The 7699-nt window shown below is 45.1% G+C and overlaps 1 long non-coding RNA gene across 1 annotated transcript; it reads right to left on the bottom strand.

The window, feature by feature from the left end:
* Positions 1 to 452: 452 nt before the first annotated feature.
* Positions 453 to 7363, bottom strand: LOC148225536 (uncharacterized). Its single transcript, XR_015808026.1, has 2 exons — positions 4097 to 7363; positions 453 to 3131 (listed from the first exon to the last, which is right to left on the bottom strand). It is a non-coding gene; the product is annotated as an uncharacterized LOC148225536 (long non-coding RNA).
* Between the last annotated feature and the right edge of the window lie 336 nt (positions 7364 to 7699).

Genomic DNA, 7699 nt, shown 5'->3' with positions numbered 1-7699 from the left:
TTTTCCCTCAAAATAGGGCACAGGGTGACACTGCCTCACTGCTGCTCAGTGCCCATCAGCAGGGCTGTGCACAGGAATAGGAAGCATCACCCTTGAGCAAAGCTCTCAGGGCTCAGCCCCTGCTCCCTATCCCTCACCCTTCAGCCAGCCCAGTCTCCTCAGGGGATGGTGGTAAAATCCCAGCCCCTTGGGAACCCCAAGGTCACTCCTTCTGCAAAGGGCTACTCCAAGTACTGCTCTTGGTGGGGTACAGAAGGTTTTAGAATCAGCTGTGGAAGTTTCAGGCAGCATGCCCAGCACTGCTCAGAGGCTAAGTCAGCAAAGAAATAACTAACAAGTTTTGCTATTCTAAAAGTGTACAAGAGACAAACTGCTTGACTTCTAGCTTATTTCCAAAATAGAACGCTGACTGTAAGTTGCCTTCTTTAGGAGAAGAATGATGACAGAAATAATAAATTGTACACATTTATTTTTGAGTTTGCAGATGAGGGAATGTCAGCCAGTGGTTGGGAAGAAAATAAACAAACCCTGGCAAGCAGCTATTTTTATAGAATAGTTTTGTGTTGAAATTTCTATAAATTGGCAACAGAGTCATTATGAGACCTTTTATCCAGATAAGACTATGCCAAAATCTTCAGGAAACATCTTGAACGTTAATTTTTTTTTACTTACAAAACAGGGGAGAGGGGGGGAAATGAAGGCTTAGGGAAATGTTTGCAGATGTACAGTGTCTGCTCTATAAGGCACCAAATACTTTTTATTCTGTGGACTTTTCCCAATCCTGCCACTTGCTAAGTTCAAATCTGGGGTAACTCCAAATCAATCCTTGCAGAAGATTTCCTTGCAGCTTGGGAATGGAGATGTCACAGGCTGAATAAGCAAAGTTCATGAACCCTGAAGACCAGTCTGGGATATCTCACCTTTAGGTCAATGGGCCTGTTGAGAGAAAACTGGCTCTCCAGTTCCCCCAAGTACAGTTGTTTTAAGGAGACATTGTCAAAACTCTGCTGGTTATGTTGTCCCTGTCTTCTGCTTCCCAGGCAGCTCCCAAACAAGGTCTGTGCAGGAGAAGCATTGAGCCAAGAGCACATCTGCTGCGTCTGCAACTGCAGCTCCAGGCCCAGTCCTCTGGGAAGTGGCTTCTTTATCGATGTTTACTATTTGTGTTTGATGTCTAGGAAATGTCTGGACTTTCTTAGACTTCACTCTATACCATGAAAGCATTGCTGTGCGCATGCATGCATGTGTCTGTCCTGAAAATCTGTACTCTGAAGAAAATATTTTAATGTTGGCTCATAAAGAAAAATTATTTTGTGCTAAAAGAGCCCTTGCTGTTGCCCCAGTTAGTTTCTGGCTAATAAGACCTGTCAAAATCCTGTTTATTAGAGTTGTTCTGTTGAAATCTGTCATCTGTTGGAATCTGCCGGCAGAGGGGAGGAAAGGGTTACCTACTATGTGAGAACGGAAATCTAAGATGGGAGCTGTATAACTGGCTCTGTGATGTGAACATTAGATAGTAATGTCTCAAAAGTAAACTATTTAAGCAGCTCCAGTTTCTATGCTAAATTGACTCTCGTGTGTTTGTAACCACAGGGACAGCTGCTTCCTGAAGAGCCTCTCTTAATGCTTATAAGGATTAACTGGTTTTGTGTTGAGATTATTGAGATCATCTTGATGCACTTGTTTTATTCTAATTTGTTTTCTCATTTTATTTACTGTTAATAACTTCATTTTAAAAGCATCTTTTCCTTGATTTTACTCCCTTTGTTCAAACTCAATTTGTTCTAATTTCTTTTAGTAAATAAAGCCAGAGGGGGGGTCAGAAATGGATGCCATCTAAAAGATTGACCAACTCCTCCAAATTTGCCTATAGATCTCTTTCAAAAGATTCATAGTGAATTTTTCACTTTTCACATTTTCATGCACTTCTGCTGCTGCAAGCAGTTGAGCACTGAGGGAAATTTTCAAAGCAGTGTGTGAGTAGCACACAGTAAGTCTTCTGAGTATTTCAGAGGTTTTTTGCAGAGGTCATACCTGGCCTGAGCAGCAGGTTGGTCTCCTCTGAAGTCCTCTCAAAGGACCCCACATGTTCACCAAAAAGCATGTGCCTTATTTACATTCAAGGCATGGCTGCCCCCTGAGGTTAAATTTAAAACCCTGTTGCATCAGTCACTAATTAGCTTCTGTGCCCATTGCATACCCATGGAGCCCATGCCAGGTAGATGAAAGACATGTGCCAAGCGCTTTGGAGACTGAGAGAGAGGGAGAGAAAAACAGAACAAAAGCTGGGGCAAGACGTGAAGAAGGAACATCATTTATAGCTATGTCCAGGATGGGGCAGGGTCAGAAATATTGAAGGAGCTAAAAAGTCTGTCTGAAATGATCAGCAGCAATCAGCAATCACCATAACCCTTTCCAGAGGGAAGGGCCATAGAGAGCAGGTGAGGAAAAACACAAGGACAAGACAAAGAGCCTTAGGAGGTGCTCATGTGTGGCACCAAGGAGCCAAAGAGGGCCCTTCTTGAGCCTGGTGCTGGAGAGTCTTGCAGCATGGCTCCCTCCCTTCCAGATGACAAGGTTCACAGGCACAGCACTGGGCTAGCATTTACCCTGTGTCTCTTTTCTCAGTACAAATCCTTTTACAACACGACTTCCAGCCTTCACAATGGGTCTTCAGGTGAATTTTCATAGCTCTTATAGAATGACATTGAGACATGATATTATTCTGTGACATGGGACTCAGCTGCCTCTGATGAACTTGTGTTTAAGCATAATATGCATCCTCCTGAGTATTTCTGCTTGTTGTCTTCAGGATGTCTGATTTTCTTCCTTTGAGATTCTATTTCCCTTACTATCTCTTTATTCCATTATAAAATATATCTAATAATTCATTGGGCTCCTGATAGTGCTTGCAACCGGGGATAATATATCTGCATTCTGTACCTAGGTACAACTGTCTGGGATACATGTCCATCCATTAGCTGCTGGGTGTGATCGTTGGCTGGGTGTTTCTGCCACATGGAGAAGATGTGTCTGTTTCCCACACAGAGGGCTCAAGTCCATGCTCCTGATGAAGATGAGAAGGAGGAATTAATCCCATGATGAGAGTCCTTAGAGGTTTGATGCTGGAGCTGGAAGGCGTGAGAAATGATAAGACATTGATTAGGTCTGAGTCAGCAGCGGACGCACCCTTGCCATGCTACCAACTGGTCTATTAGCTCTCCCACTTGTTTGTTACCTAACTTATCTTCCTGACTCATCCCAAACCCAGCTGACACCAGAGATAAGCAAACAACACACCACTGCACCTTCAGCAGCCTCTGGTACACCTTCTGCTGCCCTGTAACCCCCATGAGGATTAACAACTTTTCTTTGCCAAATACGGGGAAAAAAGGTAGAAACATCGTGAGTGTGAAGAGGAGAGGGAATCCCAGAGAGAAAAATGAGCTAGGATTGCTCCTGGGAGAGGAAGAGGGGATTTTTAAAAAGAGATAATTCCCTTTTGTGCACTTCTGCTAAAAATGTGTCATGTTGGCATCAGTCCCATATTTCAGTGGTGGTGATGTGCTCACCATGAGTGAAGCAGCAACCTCTGTAGCAGCAAGGCACAAGTAATATGCAGTACAGTCTTTCATCTCTCTCTGGATATGACAGGGTTCTGGCAATACTTAAATTTTTTTTTTGTTTAAGGACAGGTTGACATTTCACAGTGCCAGATTAGAGCATGGGGGGCACAGTCGCCCCAGTCCTGGAGGGCTGTGAGCAACACCATTGCAGTCAGTCTCTGCTCCTCACTGGTTCTGAGCTCATTTGGACCCAAAAATAGTCCCCTAAGCTCCTCTGCAAATTCCTCTGCAATTCCTTTTTAGCTAATATGCTCTAAGTTTGGTGCAGCAGTAATGGGCATGGAGATACAGAGGAAAATGGCAAAAGATACAGAGCACTTTCATCTTCTTCCCTGGGATCAGGTAGCCTCCACCAGTCCTGGGCATCTTTGAAGAAATCAAATAATTTCCCTCTTTCTCTGAATTTGCAAGGGGAAAACAAAAGACACTATGTGCTGCTGGCTGAGAACAGCACAGGGAGCAGATCTCACCTTCCAGCACACACTGCAGGAGCCCAGTGGGAATCCAGTCAGGCTCAAGGACACTGCAAAAGGTGATTACATGGGCTTTGGTGGGAGTTGACAGCAGGTGGAGTTGGGGATGGAGTTGATCCAGGTTTGATGGGCATGGTCTCCTCTGCCTTCAGAAAAGTGAGTCTGTTCTCCAGGAGGGGGACAGGTTCAGCTGGAGTGGGCTGCATCATCCCATAAATGCAGCAGGATGGCATCTGGAGACCTGGAGATCTGGATTATATTTACTCTGCCTTTTCAATGTTCAGGTTAGTCTTGCTGGGTTTTGTAAGTTCAGCAGCTCCAGGTTTTAATTCTTGGTGCAGTATTCCCACCTGCTTTGTGAAGTCCCAGTAGCCTGTCTTGAGAAAGGCATCTAGTCATCTTCAAAATGGTGTCCCAATGCTTCCAAGGAGCTTTGCTGGTGACCAAGGTGTTCTCAGAAGGAAGGAGGACTGCTAGAGCAGACCTCCCTGCTCTAATGGTCAATTATCAGCATTTTGTACCAGGCAGAGCAAGTTCCTTCTGATGGTAATTTTTCTTGCCTGGGACAGAAGTCCACCAATGTCCTTTCGTGTTTGAGTTTTGACAGGGAGATCCTCAGCAGCCTCTGTGTGAGGCAGATCCCCTTTCCTGCCTCTTGTGTGGCCACAGTGCCAACTCAACGTGTGCATGAAAGGCTTAGCCTGAGAATATGTGCTGCTGCTATTGCACACGTGAAAACTGAATTCACTGCAAAGGAGAGAGACTTACGGGGAAAGAGACCCACTTTCAGGTTTGCCCCACACTGCTGCTGTTGGAAGCAGAGACATTCACCTGAGTTCAATCATCTGCAGGAGGTCTGGAAGTCTGCAAACTATTCTGCTTATCAACTCACAAATATGGGGATGTGATTCCATGTCACAGGCTCTGCCTGGGCTGGCAGAAGTTGGTGCTGGGTGGGCACAGGTGAATTTTCAACTTCACCTGCTGTTAAAGCACATATAGTCTGCTCCATGTTTTGTAGCTTCTAAAATCGAAAGGAAATGTCTTGTTAATCAATGTCATTTCCGCTGCAGTCAAGGGAGGCTGAACATCCCTGACTAAACGGCTGGGAGGCTATTGTAGGCATGTGGTCCTAGACCCCTGAGTTTTTCACCCTGGATTTTCAAACTTTGCCCTGGATTTTCAAACTTTGCCTTTACCTTTGTTTTTGCCCACATTTTTCTATTCTCTCTACAGCTGAAGTGACATGGAAATTCTTATGGATAAATATTCAGGACACTATTTAAATAGGCAGCTATATCTTGCAGATCATCTGCTTTCCTATGTTGCAAATGTAGCATTTACTATTGTGTAGCGTGAATTATTGATATGTGTTGCATATAGTCTGGGATAGGCCCACACTTGTCAATAGATGGCAAGATATAATCAAACTGGACCAGATTCACAGTTCTCCCAGTTCCTCAGCAGGGCTTATTTCTTTGTGAAAGCATTATATTTGCACATTATTCCCAAATATGGAGATATCTGACCTTGCAAGAGAAACACTTAGATGGCTGTAGCACACCCTATTTCTTATCACTTGTTCAGCTCTATTGGTAAATTAACCAGATGGATCCAAACTATCCTACAGCCTAGTGTGAAGGAATATGCCAAACTCCAAATCCAGATTCCCATCTGTTAGCACACAACAAGTTTATGTATAAAATGCCAAACGAAACCCTTGTCTTCAAAACCCTCTGCCACATGGATGTTCTGAATCCTGGGCCAGGCTGGGGCTGAGTGCTGGGACACTGAGCAGCACTGAGGTGTTTCCAGAAGCTGCTCATGGAAACTGCCTCAGAGACTGAACCCACTAGGTACCAGATGATGCTGGGATCTGCATCTGTTTGTTCAAATCTTGGTGCAAGCCCCTGCATGGTGGGATGAATCAGGCCCTTAATGGCTACAGAAAGACATTGGAAATAAGAGTTTGTATTTACATAGTACATTTCATCCCCAAGGACCCAAAATCACACTGCACAAACTTTACATAAACAGCAGAACTGAAATGCAGCTGTGTCAGGAATGGAGGGTGGCAGCCAGCTGGCATGTGTTAGCAGGACAAAAATAAGCCACTATTTTTGGCCAAGGACACCAGGGCAAGCCCCTCTATTGCGAAAGTGCCTTCCAGACTTCAAAGTGCAGTTTTACTCTAAATAGTGATGGTGGATAAATAGATATTTTGTAGTCAGTTGACTTATTCCCAGGAACATCTGGGGAATTCACTCACTAAAATAAGGATTTGTTACATTTTATGCCAGCTAAGGCTGAAGAACTTCCTCACCCAAGATAGCACATTTCCATTCCAGCTCCAGTTACGTTTGCAGAATTTGAAGCCTTTTTTTTGCACAGCTCTTACTACTGAGGGTGAGATACAGAAAAAGCAGTTCTGGCTTTCTCAGCTGAACTTACCCTGAAATGGCACATCTGGAAATTACCATTTTCTGTTGTTAGCTGGGCAAATTTGCTGATTGAAAAGATGAATTTTCACCATGCCTATCAAGGTAACTTTTCAGAATACAACAGACCTTTAAATATCGGCATGGATAGGCCAGGACATTTGAAGATCTTGCCACAAAGGCCCTCACAGAGCAGGCTTGGCAGCATCTCTCAGGTCTCTGGGCTATCCAAACACTGCACAAGACTGAAAGGCACGGTTCCTTACAGCAATGTCACCTATGATATGCACAGCATTTTTACAGATTCATATGTACTTTGGGGCCAGGATGGTATCTGTACTTACAGAGCACACTGCATCTCAGAGAAACCCCCGAATCACCCTCCAGGATAAGTTGCCCTGTGGCAGCTGGTGGTTCCCTGTGGGCCTCCTCCCACACTTCCATGTTGTGTTGCAGCTGAATCCTGTGCTCTGACATTCACCCTGTCATGCTCTTTACCTGCTACTAGATCACTCTTCAGCATGATTTTGGTTCCAGTCCAGTTTGGGGGATATGAAAAACCCAGGCACCATTCCCCAAGAGGCAGGATGGATGAGGAGACTTCAGCCACCTGCCTTCAGGGACAAGGAAGAAGCCCCCAGACATTTGATTTATTAACAAGCCTGTGGCCCTTGAGAATTGAGCACCCCTTTGGGACTGCACTGACATTGGATGGAGAAGCATTCCAGGGAGGGAGGAAGGCAGGAAGGCAGGAAGGCAGGAAGGAAGGAAGGAAGGAAGGAAGGAAGGAAGGAAGGAAGGAAGGAAGGAAGGAAGGAAGGAAGGAAGGAAGGAAGGAAGGAAGGAAGGAAGGAAGGAAGGAAGGAAGGAAGGAAGGAAGGAAGGAAGGAAGGAAGGAAGGAAGGAAGGAAGGAAGGAAGGAAGGAAGGAAGGAAGGAAGGAGCCAGATGTTTTTCAAGGAGCCTTCCAAGCTGGGACACAACCCTGCTGGTATAATTTGGGGCTCCAGCCACCCTTGCTGTCTCCCACCCCAGCACTAACACTGGCACCAGTGCAATGACACAAGGGCTGGGTAGGGGAGCTTGTTTTTCTGTAGACAATTAGTGTTAACTTTCAGCCAGCTCAGCTCCCTGCAATCCCAGGGTACAAGGCCAGCACAGCT

Source organism: Sturnus vulgaris, chromosome 1 (genome assembly GCF_052056855.1).
Source record: "Sturnus vulgaris isolate bStuVul1 chromosome 1, bStuVul1.hap1, whole genome shotgun sequence".
In the NCBI taxonomy this organism is placed as follows: Eukaryota; Metazoa; Chordata; class Aves; order Passeriformes; family Sturnidae; genus Sturnus; species Sturnus vulgaris.
The sequence above is the reverse complement of the archived record's forward strand: the minus strand, read 5'-3'. Positions and strand labels throughout refer to the sequence as shown.